This window comes from Bufo bufo, chromosome 3 (assembly GCF_905171765.1).
Source record: "Bufo bufo chromosome 3, aBufBuf1.1, whole genome shotgun sequence".
Classification (NCBI taxonomy): Eukaryota; Metazoa; Chordata; class Amphibia; order Anura; family Bufonidae; genus Bufo; species Bufo bufo.
Window position 1 is genome coordinate 449,663,995 of NC_053391.1, and position 14,943 is coordinate 449,678,937.

At 45.1% G+C, this 14,943-nt stretch overlaps 1 protein-coding gene across 8 annotated transcripts in view; it reads left to right on the forward strand.

The window, feature by feature from the left end:
- The first annotated feature begins 3,107 nt into the window (after nt 1-3,107).
- INPP4A (inositol polyphosphate-4-phosphatase type I A) overlaps nt 3,108-14,943 on the forward strand; it is a 169,900-nt gene continuing 158,064 nt past the window's right edge. For 6 of the 8 annotated variants that reach the window (XM_040425107.1, XM_040425112.1, XM_040425114.1 and 3 more), the window contains exons 1-2: nt 3,108-3,236; nt 3,332-3,334. The gene's annotated coding sequence lies outside the window, so the exon portion shown is untranslated. The remainder of the gene's footprint in view (nt 3,237-3,331; nt 3,335-14,943) is intronic. The other 2 variants (XM_040425110.1, XM_040425108.1) reach the window with 2 other exon arrangements.

Below are 14,943 nucleotides of genomic sequence, written 5' to 3' on the forward strand. Positions count from 1 at the left end.
AGCGCCTGCTGCTTTATACAACAAACACCTAGTGGCAGAGTCTGTTCACAGACCGTTAACCCCTTAGATACTGTGGTCAATTGTGACCACAGCATCTAAGCAGCCAAATTCTGAGAGCGCTGCAGTCCGGTGATCAAATGGCTCTCCACGATGGGATCGCAGGAGCTGCTAGATTGCTATGGCAACCTCAGCCTTCTTTCTCTGGCAGGGCTCCATAGGAACATGGGGGGTCATTTACTCAGGGCCGGCCTTTGGGGTGTGCGGGCTGTGCGGCCGCACAGGGCGCCATAGCAACAGGGGCGCTGGGCGGCCGACAGCTCGCAATGTAATCTGCGGCAGCCGGCAGGCGAGGCTGTACTTGTGTTCTCCCTCGGGGCGCCCCCTCCATCTCCCCCTTCCCTGTCTGACCTGCTTGCTGCCCCCGCCGCTGCCAATAAGAAGAGAGACGGGAGGAGGAGGGGAGGGGCTGTGGCCACTGCGCCACCAATGAAGAAAACTGACCTGAAATACAAATACAGGAGGCGGGTGCCGGAATCAAATAGCCGGCACCCGACCTCCATGACAGGGAGCTGCGATCAGCTGCAGTTGAGTTAACCCTTCAGGTGCGGTACCTGAGGGGTTAACTGGCGCTGATCGCAGCTCCCTGTCACAAAGGTCGGGTGCCGGCTATTTGATTCCGGCACCCGCCTCCTGTATTTGTATAAGAAACGTTGGTGGCACAGTGCGCCCCCCCCCCCCCCCTCAACACCCCAGTATAAGAAACATTGGTGGCGCAGTGGGAAGTGCCAATGAGGGTTAAAAAATAAAAATAAAATTAACTCACCTCCTCCAGTTGATCGCGTAGCTGCCGGTCTCCTGTTTCTTCAGGACTTGTGGTGACGTCACTGAGCTCATCACATGGTCTATTACCATGGTGATGGATCATGTGATGTATCATGTTATGCGAACAGTGATGTCACCACAGGTCCTTTGACAGGTCCTGAAGAAAGAACAGGAGACGATCAATTGGAGGAGGTGAGTTAATTATTTTTTTATTTTTTAACCCTCATTGGCACTGCCCACTGCGCCACCAATGTTTATTATATTGAGGGGGGGCGCACTGCACCACCAATGTTTATTATATTGGGGGGGGGGGCGCACTGCGCCACCAATGTTTATTATACTGGGGTGTTGGGGGGGCGCACTGCACCACCAATGTTTATTATATTGGGGGGGCTCACTGCGCTCATGTTTATTATATTGGGGGGGGGCGCACTGCGCCACCAATGTTTATTATACTGGGGTGTTGGGGGGGCGCACTGCGCCACCAATGTTTATTATACTGGGGTGTTGGGGGGGGGCGCACTGCGCCACCAATGTTTATTATACTGGGGTGTTGGGGGGGGGGCGCACTGCGCCACCAATGTTTATTATATTGGGGGGGCCCACTGCGCCACCAATGTTTATTATACTGGGGTGTTGGGGGGGGCGCACTGCGCCACCAATGTTTATTATACTGGGGTGTTGGGGGGGCGCACTGCGCCACCAATGTTTATTATATTGGGGGGGCCCACTGCGCCACCAATGTTTATTATACTGGGGTGTTGGGGGGGCGCACTGCGACACCAATGTTTATCATACTGGGGTGTTGGGAGGGGCGCACTGCGCCACCAATGTTTATTATATTGGGGGGGGGCGCACTGCGCACAACGACGGGTTAGGGAAATTTCACAGCAGAGTGCGCATGCGCTGGGAGCCTCGCCGGCGGTTAGGGTAGGGAAAAATTATGGGCCAGTGCACAGGTGTGGTGATCGGATGGATGTTCTCAGCTGGACACCGGCCGACACTGCGCATGCGCTGGGAGCCTCACCAGCGGTTAGGGTAGGAAAAAAGCACTGGCCCGTACGTAATTTTTCCCTAACCGCTGGTGAGGCTCCCGGTGCATGCGCAGTGTCGGCCGGTGTCCATCTGAGAACATCCATCCGATCACTGCGCCTGCGCACTGGCCCATAGTTTTTCCCTACCCTAACCGCCGGCGAGGCTCCTGGCGCATGCGCACTCTGCTGTGAAATTTCCCTAACCTGTCGTTGTGCGCCTGCGTGGCGCTGCACACCTCCTCACGTCATGTCCGGTGCGACCGGAAGTGATGAAGGTAGGGAAATCTCACGAAGTAGGGAAGTATAACATTACACCGGCCTTTGGGGTGTGCGGGCTGGTAACTACTTGGTTGGATAGTCAGCCAGCCTATGCCATGATGCCAGCAACAAGTAGATTTTTTATTTTTTTTTGTGGGGGGGGGGGGGGGGGCACCACAAGGTTAGCTCGCACAGGGCACCTGAACACCTAAGGCCGGCCCTGCATTTACTAACCAGAAATATGCCTATAGTAGGTGTATTCCTGGCACAGATTGCGTCGCAAAGGTCGTTTGCGCCGCAATCTGTGACTTTTCCCCGATCACGCCAGGTCTAAAATAGTGGGGAGGCTGTCTTACATTTAGAAGCAGCAGTGGATTCGCCGAAATTATGTAGAGACCGGCGTCTTTGCATAACTGTAAAAGATCCACGGCCAGATATAGGAGATATTAAGGTCGGTGTCTAAAACGCCAGCATTAATAAATGACCCCCGTGGTGAATCTCCCATAGGCTACAATGGTAAATTATTGCAGTCTATGGGACACTAAAAAACAGAAAGTTTTTTTTCAAAATATAATAAACAAGAATACAATAAAAATAAAGATCACTAGTATCACACGTCCCATAATGCCTGAACTGTCATATGGATGCAATCAGTTGTGATGAGTTTTTAAGGGGCGTGAAAAAAAACCTGAAGAAAAACAATCTACATCTCCTAGCAACCATCATATATTTTTCGGAATAGTGCAATACTTCAGAATTTGGGGCCCCACTTGTACTTTTGCCCAGGGCCACATTTTGTCGGGACACAGGCTGATATTTATCACGGTGAAGCACGTAATGTATGGTGTGAGCGCCCCCTAGGCTCAGCGGTAGGCGGTACACCCTGGTGACAAGAACAGCTCTGACCTCAATACACAAACCACGCACAGTCCCCAGACAGCGGCAGCTCCGCTCCGGAGGCGGGGCCAGTGACGCCGGGGGGCGGGGCAGGAATCTGTGCTGGGGCTGTAATGCTGCTGAGAAGAACGCATCATCAACCTGCAAGGAGTGGCTGCTTCTTCCCTGCTGCAAGACTCCCCGATCTCCCCCGCAGCTGCCCACCTGCCGGCACCCCGCATGTAGGTAGGTACCCCGGCACACACAGGGCACCTGCCGGGAAGCGGCAGCAGTCATAGGAGCGGTGCACGGCTGTCACTGTGGGTATAGTGTATGTGTAGTGAGTGACAGGCGGGATGTGTGCTCTGTAATACGCACAGTGATGCAGATAGCGGGGCCTGAACCGCACGGAGACTGTCATGGGCCCGTTCATACTCTCCGGCTTTTCTGTTTCATTCCATTGATTCGGCTGCAACAGCCAGGATAGGTCTGAAATAGTCAGCCCCTATGGGAAGTGCGTCCATATAATATACTGCCCTGTATATGGATGATGTATAGAAGGAGGTGATGCCCTGTATATGGATGATGTATGTAAGGAGGTGATGAGCTGTGTATTATACTGCCCTGTATATGTATGATGTATGTAAGGAGCTAATGAGCTGTTTATTATACTGCCCTGTATATGGATGATGTATAGAAGGAGGTGATGATCTATGTATTATACTGTCCTGTATATGGATGATGTATGTAAGGAGGTGATGCCCTGTATATGTATGATGTATGTAAGGAGGTGATGAGCTGTGTATTATCCTGCCCTGTATATGTATGATGTATGTAAGGAGGTGATGAGCTGTGTATTATACTGCCCTGTATATATGGATGATGCATGTAAGGAGCTGATGAGCTATGTATTATACTGCCCTGTATATATGTGTGATGTATGTAAGGAGCTGATGAGCTATGTATTATACTGTCCTGTATATGGATGATGTATCTAAGGAGGTAATGAGCTATGTATTATACTGCCCTGTATATGTATGATGTATGTAATGAGGCGATGAGCTGTGTATTATACTGCCCTGTATATGGATGATGTATGTAAGGAGGTGATGAGCTGTGTATTATACTGCCCTGTATATGTATGATGTATGTAAGGAGGTGATGCCCTGTATATGTATGATTTATGTAAGGAGGTGATGAGCTATGTATTATACTGTCCTATATGTGGATGATGTATCTAAAGAGGTGATGACCTATGTATTATACTGTCCTATATGTGGATAATGTATGTAAGGAGGTGATGAGCTGTTTATTATACTGCCCTGTATATGTATGATGTATGTAAGGAGGTGATGAGCTATGTATTATACTGTCCTATATATATGGATGATGTATGTAAGGAGCTGATGAGCTGTGTATTATACTGCCCTGTATATATGTATGATGTATAGAAGGAGGTGATGATCTATGTATTATACTGTCCTGTATATGGATGATGTATGTAAGGAGGTGATGCCCTGTATATGTATGATGTATGTAAGGAGGTGATGAGCTGTGTATTATCCTGCCCTGTATATGTATGATGTATGTAAGGAGGTGATGAGCTGTGTATTATACTGCCCTGTATATATGGATGATGCATGTAAGGAGCTGATGAGCTATGTATTATACTGCCCTGTATATATGTGTGATGTATGTAAGGAGCTGATGAGCTATGTATTATACTGTCCTGTATATGGATGATGTATCTAAGGAGGTAATGAGCTATGTATTATACTGCCCTGTATATGTATGATGTATGTAATGAGGCGATGAGCTGTGTATTATACTGCCCTGTATATGGATGATGTATGTAAGGAGGTGATGAGCTGTGTATTATACTGCCCTGTATATGTATGATGTATGTAAGGAGGTGATGCCCTGTATATGTATGATTTATGTAAGGAGGTGATGAGCTATGTATTATACTGTCCTATATGTGGATGATGTATCTAAAGAGGTGATGACCTATGTATTATACTGTCCTATATGTGGATAATGTATGTAAGGAGGTGATGAGCTGTTTATTATACTGCCCTGTATATGTATGATGTATGTAAGGAGGTGATGAGCTATGTATTATACTGTCCTATATATATGGATGATGTATGTAAGGAGCTGATGAGCTGTGTATTATACTGCCCTGTATATATGTATGATGTATAGAAGGAGGTGATGAGCTATGTATTATACTGCCCGGTATATGTATGATGTACAGTCAGTTCCATAAATATTGGGACATCAACACAAGTCTAACATTTTTGGCTCTATGCATCACCACAATGGATTTGAATTGAAACTAACAAGATGTGCTTTAACTGCAGACTGTCAGCTTTAATTTGAGGGTATTTACATCCAAATCAGGTGAACGGTGTAGGAATTACAACAGTTTGCATATGTGCAACCCACTTGTTAAGGGACCAAAAGTAATGGGACAATTGGCTTCTCAGCTGTTCCATGGCCAGGTGTGTGTTATTCCCTCATTATCCCAATTACAATGAGCAGATAAAAGGTCCAGAGTTTATTTCAAGTGTGCTATTTGCATTTGGAATCTGTTGCTGTCAACTCTCAAGATGAGATCCAAAGAGCTGTCACTATCAGTGAAGCAAGCCATCATTGGGCTGAAAAAACAAAACAAACCCATCAGAGAGATAGCAAAAACATTAGGCCTGGCCAAAACAACTGTTTGGAACATTCTTAAAAAGAAGGAACGCACCAATGAGCTCAGCAACACCAAAAGACCCGGAAGACCACGGAAAACAACTGTGGTGGATGACCGAAGAATTCTTTCCCTGGTGAAGAAAACACCCTTCACAACAGTTGGCCAGATCAAGAACACTCTCCAGGAGGTAGGTGTATGTGTGTCAAAGTCAACAGTCAAGAGAAGACTTCACCAGAGTGAATACAGAGGGTTCACCACAAGATGTAAACCATTGGTGAGCCTCAAAAACAGGAAGGCCAGATTAGAGAGTTTGCCAAACGACATCTAAAAAAGCCTTCACAGTTCTGGAACAACATCCTATCGACTGATGAGACCAAGATCAACTTGAACCAGAGTGATGGGAAGAGAAGAGTATGGAGAAGGAAAGGAACTGCTCATGATCCTAAGCATACCACCTCATCAGTGAAGCATGGTGGTGGTAGTGTCATGGCGTGGGCATGTATGGCTGCCAATGTGTCACGAGGGTGTCAAGAGCCATGCCTGACTCCGTTATACCCGGGGTCAGGAAGTCGTAGCGGGTGGCTGCGCGCTCTATGTAGAAAGATAGTGCTGTTTCTTTATGGTAGCTTTCTAGGTTTGCCTTGCAACCCTTTTTGGCTCACTCAGGGATCCGTAGCTCCTTCTCCTCAGCTGTTTCTTGTCCAGCACTCCCAACCTCCTTATATTCCCATCTCCCACTTCTCTGGTTGCCAGATATAGAGCTTCCTGCCTGGACTTCTATACTGACCCACTGGAGCTGTGTAGCTGTGTTCCCTGGTTGTTGTTCCAGAACGTTACCCTCCGGATCCCTGTTGGGCCTTGGTGGTCTGCTGTTGTCGCCCACCTGGGATTATATGTTTGTCTGTCCTCTCCTTGGTGTTTTCCTCTTAGTGTCAGTGGTGCGGACTAGTGATCCCACCGCCCCGTTCACTACATAGGGCTCATCTTAGGGAAAGCCAGGGTTTAGGCACGTGATCGGCGTACGGGTGAGGAACCTGTCTAGGGATGTCAGGGCAGTCAGGTGCCAGCCGCAAGGTGAGTCAGGGGTCACCACCTTTACCTCTCCCTTGGACAGGGCCTTCCCATTTCCCTCCCTTTGCGTGACGCCGGTCATTACACAATGGGACTGGTTCTCTTGTATTTATTGATGATGTGACTGCTGACAAAAGCAGCATGATGAATTCTGAAGTGTTTCGGGCAATATTATCTGCTCATATTCAGCCAAATAATTCAGAACTCATTGGACGGCCCTTCACAGTGCAGATGGACAATGACCCAAAGCATACTGCAAAAGCAACCAAAGAGTTTTTTAAGGGAAAGAAGTGGAATGTTATGCAATGGCCAAGTCAATCACCTGACCTGAATTCGATTGAGCATGCATTTCACTTGCTGAAGACAAAACTGAAGGGAAAATGCCCCAAGAACAAGCAGGAACTGAAGACAGTTGCAGTAGAGGCCTGGCAGAGCATCACCAGGGATGAAACCCAGCGTCTGGTAATGTCTATGTGTTTCAGACTTCAGGCTGTAATTGACTGCAAAGGATTTGTAACCAAGTATTAAAAAGTGAAAGTTTGATTTATGATTATTATTCTGTCCCATTACTTTTGGTCCCTTAACAAGTGGGAGGCAGATATGCAAACTGTTGTAATTCCTACACCGTTCACCTGATTTGGATGTAAATACTCTCAAATTAAAGCTGACAGTCTGCAGTTAAAGCACATCTTGTTCGTTTCATTTCAAATCCATTGCGGTGGTGTATAGAGCCAAAAATGTTAGAATTGTGTCGATGTCCCAATATTTATGGACCTGACTGTATGTAAGGAGGTGATGAGCTATGTATTATACTGTCCTGTATATGTATGATGTATGTAAGGAGGTGATGCCCTGTATATGTATGATTTATGTAAGGAGGTGATGAGCTATGTATTATACTGTCTTATATGTGGATGATGTATCTAAGGAGGTGATGAGCTGTTTATTATACTGCCCTGTATATATGGATGATCTATAGAAGGAGGTGATGAGCTATGTATTATACTGCCCTGTATATGTATGATGTATGAGAGGAGGCGATGCCCTGTATATGTATGATGTATAGAAGGAGGTGATGAGCTATGTATTATACTGCCCTGTATATATGGATGATGCATGTAAGGAGCTGATGAGCTATGTATTATACTGCCCTGTATATGGATGATGTATGTAATGAGGCGATGAGCTGTGTATTATACTGCCCTGTATATGGATGATGTATGTAATGAGGCGATGAGCTGTGTATTATACTGTCCTGTATATATGGATGATGTATGTAAGGAGGTGATGAGCTATTTATTATACATGTGTGAAAACTAAGTACACCCTATGAATGAATAGCTTGTAGAACCACCTTTAGCAGCAATAGAATGGTTTTCTGTAGGACTTTATTAGTCTCTTACATTTTTCTGGAGGAACTTTGGCCCACTCTTCTTTCTTGCTTCGATACATCCAGGTTTGTGGGCATTTGTTTGTGCACAGCTTCCTTAAAAGGGTTTTCCGAGATTTTTCTACTGATGACCTGTCCTCAGGATAGGTCATCAGTATCTAATTGGTGGGAGTCCGACACCCGTGACCTCTGTCAATCAGCTGTTTGAGAAGGCAGCCTTTTCCTAGACTGAGTGACGAAACGCTGATGTGTCACGTGGCCTCGGAGCAGCTCAGTCCCATTCAACTGAATGGGGCTGAGCGCAATACCAAGCACAGCCACTATACAATGTACGGCTCTGTGCTTAGTAAGCTGCAGGAGCGCCGCTGCCCTCTCCAAACAGCTCATCGACGGGGATCCCAGGTGTCGGACCTCCTCCAATCAAATACTGATGATCTATCCAGATATTAGTATTCAAAAAGAAGGTGATGGCAGCCTTTTTCAAACTATGTAGCCGAAACGTTGCTGTTTTTGGACCTTTTGTACTGTCTCATGCACCACTTGTCAATAAACCTCGTTGGATTGGAGATGCTGCCATCACCTTCATTTTGAATATTGTCGTGTTGACCCCCAAGGATCTGGAGCCTTGGATGGCCTGATGCATTCCTAAAGTTCCATACGAAGGTACTGTTGTGCTGCTCTATATAACACATTGTCTATCCAGATGATAGGTCATTAGTTAAAAAATCTTGGAAAACCCTTTTAAAGTCCTGGCACAGCATTTAATTTGGGCTGAGGAACTTTGACTGGGCCATCGCAGCACCTTGATTCTTTTTTTTTTCCAGCCATTGTGTTGTATATTTGCTGATGTTCTTCAGAGTAATGTCCTGTAACATAACCCAGTTTCGGCCAAGCTTTAGCTGTTGGATAGATGGCCTCACATTTCACTCTAGAATACTTTGGTAAACAGAGGAGTTCCTGGACGAATCAATGACTGCAAGGTGCAAAACAGGCCCAAATCATCACCCCTCCTCCACCATGCTTTACCATCAATATGGGGTTTGTGTGCTGTTTAACCAAACGTGGTGCTGTGCATTGTGGTCAAAGATCTGTACTGTGGTCACATCCGTCCAAAGAACATTGAGGGACAGATTATGGCACGCACAATTATTTGCAACTTGTCTCTTCGTTTTTAAAAGTGGAAAAGTGTGAGGGGCTTAGCAGGAGGTGCGTGGCCTCCTGTGGCCCACTGGATTTGCGATCATTTATGCCAGAAACTGATTTGAAAAGTCTACAGCACGGACTGCCTGAATATGTCCAAATTTATTAAGAAGCTCATGGCTGGTATCTGTGTTTTGCGGACAACAAAACACGGTTGTGTACTTGAGGCCTTAGAAAGAAGAGGCCTTCTCCAGGCAACCCTTCTGAACAAGCCATGCTTTTTCAGTTTTCTTCTAATTGTACTGCCAAGAACTTGAACATTAATGATTCTAACTGAGGTCTGTAGAGTCTTAGAGGTACCTCTTGTTTTTTTTTTGCAGTTTCTCTGAGCATTGCACGGTCTGACCTTGGTTGGAATTTTCTGGGACGTCCGTTTCTGGATAGATTGTCATCTGTCTTGAATGTTTTCTACTTGTGAATAATCTTATTCACTGTAGAATGATTGGCTTCAAATTGGAAATGGCCTTATAACCGTTCCCAGATTGATGGACAGCAGCAAATTCTTCTCTAAGATCATTGCTGACGTCATTCTTCCTTGGCATTGTGTTGACACCCACATGAATGCTTTAGACCAGCAAACTGCCAAAACCTCTGCTTTTATAGAGGTGGTCACACTTGATGATGATAAGTTAGGTCCTATTCACACGACCATATGGCCGTCGTGCCCGTGTTGCGGACTGCAAACCATTGACTTGAATGGGTCTGTGTTCCGAAGATACGGCAAAAGATAGGACATGTCCTGTCTTTTGTGGTGTGGAGGCACGGAACAGCTTCCTTCCCTTTTCCTCTACTCCACAAAAGATAGGACATGTCCTATCTTTTGCCATATCTCGTGGATCGCAGACCCATTCAAGTCTATTTTCAAGGTAGTATGCACTACAGTGCTACTGTATGAGCGCAACGCCTGCCTGTTCCACTGTTTCCCAGCCGCCTGTAAGAAAGTGATGACCTATGTTTTGTACATGGGTGATGTATGTATATCATACGTGATATAATACAGATACAGCCATTATATGTACCAGAGCAGTAGCCTAGTTTACACACACACAGTCCAGTCACATTATTATGACCACCAGCTAATATCGACCGTGTGCTGCAGGGACAACAGCTAGACGGGCTGGAAGTGACCCAATAAGGTCCTGGTAGGTTGTCACCGATGTCTGGAGCCATGCTGACTGCAGTGCATCCCACAGCTGCCGGAGGGTGCATGGGTGAGGATCCATAGAGTGAACATGACGAACAAGGTGGTGCCACAGATGCTCAATTGGGTTCAAGTCTGGGGAATTGGGGGCCAGGGCAGTACTTGGAAGTCTTGGCCATGCTCTTCCAACCAGTGTCGGACATTTCTAACCATGTGACATGTCACATTGTCTTGCTGGAAGATCTCATTCGCCCTAGGGAAGACAATCAGCATGTATGGTTGTACATGATCTGCAATGATGGATTTATACCCAAATCAATTGAGAGTACCTTCCACATGAATGAGTAGGTCCAGAAAATTCCACAAAAACATTCCCCAGACCATAATGATGCCACTACCAGCTTGTGTTCTTCCAGAAATGGTTGCAGGGTGTTTGTACTCTGATGTTTCTCGTCTGACACACCAACGTTCCCCCGTTCAATGAAGCAGAAAATATGACTCATCAAATAAGGAAACCCTTTTCTAACCAGCAGAGGTCCAGTTCTTATACTGTTGCAAAAATTGAAGCCTTTTCTATTGATTTTAACAGAGGTGCAGCGACCATCCGTCTGCCTCAGATCCCCACACAGTAGGGTTCACTGGACTACTATTTTAGACACATCTGGTAGACCCCTGCTTTATTTTGGCATTGAGCTGCTTCAACATAGCGTGTTGGTCCAGCCTTGCGCCCCTTCTCACATCGGTGGCACGTGGGGCTCCGCAGTTTCCACATTGCTTATTCACAATGGTGCCATAGGATACACTTTCATTAGAGCAGCACACAAACAGTTCACAAACTCTGCAGTTTCAGAATTGTTCCCACCCATGTCCCAAAATCTAACAATTATCCCTTTTTATAATTTTGAAAAATCTCCCCTTTGCCCCATGATGGCAACGAGGGATATGTGTGCAGACAGCCTATTACACACCTTAGATGTCCACCAAGCCAGCTCGCAACACGTGACTTTCTTCATGAGCTACACGCTGCCGACATCGAAAGTAGGAAGTGGTCATAATAATCTGACTTGGCTGTGTACATACATAACCTTTGGATGTGCCAGAAATGCCTGTGATAGGGATGCCCCTTTAATAGGGTTGATCTGTTTAACCCCTTACGGACACATGACGTACCGGTACGACATGTTTCCCGAGTCTTTAAGGACACATGACGTACCGGTACCCTGTGGGCGGTTATTAGAACAAGGTGCCTGCTCAAATCATTGAGCAGGCACCTCGGCTAAATGCACGGGGGTGGGGGGGGGGTTCACGTGACCCCCCCGTGTCGGCGATCGCCGCAAACCGCAGGTCAATTCAGACCTGCGGTTTGCGGCTTCGTATGGTGCGGGCGGCGGCGGCAGCAGTGCCATTGGTTCCCCATGGGGCTGTGGGGGGGACCCAATGGCATGGAAGGCAGCGCGATGCCTTCCTGAGGCATCTGCGCTGCCTTCCGGTGAAGAGCCTGTGAGATCCAGCCCCCTGGATCTCACAGGCCCCGGAAGCTGTATGAGTAATACACACAGTATTACTCATATAGCCAATGCATTCCAATACAGAAATATTGGAATGCATTGTAAAGGAATATACCCCCAAAAGTTCAAGTCCCAAAGTGGGACAAAAAATAAAGTGAAAAAATAAAGTTTCCCCCCAAAAAATTAAAAGTTTCAAGTAAAAATAAACAAAAACGTCATTTTCCCCAAATAAAGTAAAAAAAAAATGGTAAAAGATAGGGGAAAAAAAAAGTATACATATTAGGTATCGCCACGTCCGTATCGACCGGCTCTATAAACATATCACATGACCTAACCCCTCAGATGAACACCATAAAAAATAAAAACTGTGCTAAATAAACCATTTTTTGGTCACCTTACAACACAAAAAGTACAACAGCAAGCGATCAAAAAGGCGTCTGCCCACCGAAATAGTACCAATCTAACTGTCACCTCATCCCGCAAAAAATGAGCCCCTACCTGAGACAATCGCCCAAAAAATAAAAAAACTATGGCTCAGAATATGGAGACACTAAAACATCTTTTTTTTTTTTTTTTTAAAAAGCTGTTATTGTGTAAAACTTACATAAATAAATAAAGTATACATATTAGGTATCGCCGCGTCCGTATCGACCGGCTCTATAAAAATATCACATGACCTAACCCCTTAGATGAATGTTGTAAATAACAAAAAATAAAAACGGTGCCAAAACAGCTATTTCTTGTTATCTTGCCTCACAAAAAGTGTAATATAGAGCAACCAAAAACCATATGTACCCTAAACTAGTACCAACAATACTGCCACCCTATCCCGTAGTTTCTAAAATGGGGCCACTTTTTTGGAGTTTCTACTCTAGGGGTGCATCAGGGGGGCTTCAAATGGGACATGGTGTCAAAAAAACAAGTCCAGCAAAATCTGCCTTCCAAAAACCATATGGCATTCCTTTCCTTCTGCGCCCTGCCGTGTGCCCGTACAGCTGTTTACGACCACATATGGGGTGTTTCTGTAAACTACAGAATCAGGGCCATAAATATTGAGTTTTGTTTGGCTGTTAACCCTTGCTTTGTTACTGGGAAAAATGGATTAAAACTGGTCCCTAAAAATTGGGTTTTTGAAAATTTCAGAAAAATTTAAAGATTTCCTTTTAAACTTCTAAGCCTTGTAACATCCCCAAAAAATAAAATATCATTCCCAAAATGATCCAAACATGAAGTAGACATATGGGGAATGTAAAGTAATAACTATTTTTGGAGGTATTACTATGTATTATAGAAGTAGAGAAATTGAAACTTAGAAATTTGCAATTTTTTTACAAATTTTTGGTAAATTTGGTATTTTTTTATAAATAAAAATGAATTTTTTGGACTTCATTTTACCAGTGTCATGAAGTACAATATGTGACAAAAAAACTATCTCAGAATGGCCTGGATAAGTCAAAGCGTTTTAAAGTTATCAGCACTTAAAGTGACACTGGTCAGATTTGCAAAAAATGGCCTGGTCCTTAAGGTGAAATAAGGCGGTGTCCCAAAGGGGTTAAATGCCATCTAGTCAGAGGCAGGAAAGATGTTAAAGGGGTTATTTATTATTATTATTACATTATTAAAATGTAGAACTGTACAAAGTTGCTTGCAAACCTGCTACATTCCCATATCTGCAAACTGTTGAACCAAAATCTCCCAGAAATCCCTGCTTGTTCAGGGTCTGTACATATAGTGTCACAGCCTATGCAAAATCACAGTAGAGTAATACCTTGTAAATAAAAAAACTCACACTCCCAGAATGCAACGCGGCACAGAGCATTGAAATATAGGGGCGCCATGGTATGTGTTTACTAGGAGCTTATAGAAGGGTACGGCCACGCGGCTGACTGAAACGCGGCTTGAACCGCTCGGTCTTACCACTAACTCATTGCAGGCTGTTTTCTCACTGCTTATTGTCAACGGTCCGGTTACAATGCGGCCTCACAATGAACAGTGAAGAAACATCCGGTTTGTAGTGAGTTAGGGTGGGTTCACATCACGTTTTCCCATCCTTTTAACGCATATGAAAAACGTATATGTTAAACGGATGCCTCAGACTGATGCCATAGACTGGCATGTGTTCACCATAGAGTTCCATTGTAAAAAAAAGTATACTTTTTTTTACCGTTTAAAAAAAAGTGTACTTTTTTGTTTTGTTTTTTTACCGTACTGTGCAGAATACAAGGTCTGCTGTGTTTTTGTGTCTTTTTTTTTTTGTAACATATATACGTCAAACGGGGGCATAAAACGTGGTGTGAACCCACCCTTTGCTGAATACCACTGTAGATTGAATGGCCACACAGTATCCGCTGCACCATGGCCATGTCTAGGCCGTACTCTCCGGCTTTCCAGTTAATGTACCGGCTGGTTTGCACGGAGATAAGCAATTTGAATAAACAAATGGGGCATTCAGTGCATGATAGTTTTTGTATATATTTTGCATGCTGTAGGATTGTGAGGAGAGTTTCTACTGTCGCCCTTGTTGTTTGCCATTGTTTCACCTGCACAATCCATGTGACGGTGTACGGAAACCTTTGATTACTGCCATTGCCGGTCCTGATGAAGCAGATGTAGTCCTATCAAATCAGTTTTGTGGTTGTGTCCGGCGCACTAAGTCCTCATGTGCACAATTGTATCAGTTTTGTGTATTTTGTGGACATGTTCTCGCTTTGTGCGGAACTGACGTATGAATGCGGAAAGCGCACGTCTGATCCGTGTGCTATCTGCATCTGTATCTCGGTTCTGCAAAAAGATAGGAACATGTCCTATACTTGGCCGCAAAATGCAGACCACGGACCCATTGAAGTCAATGGGTCCACAAAAAAAACAAAAACGGATGCAACACGGCCGTCATCTGTATTTTGCGGATCTGTGATTTGTAGACCTCAAAATACATAAGGTTG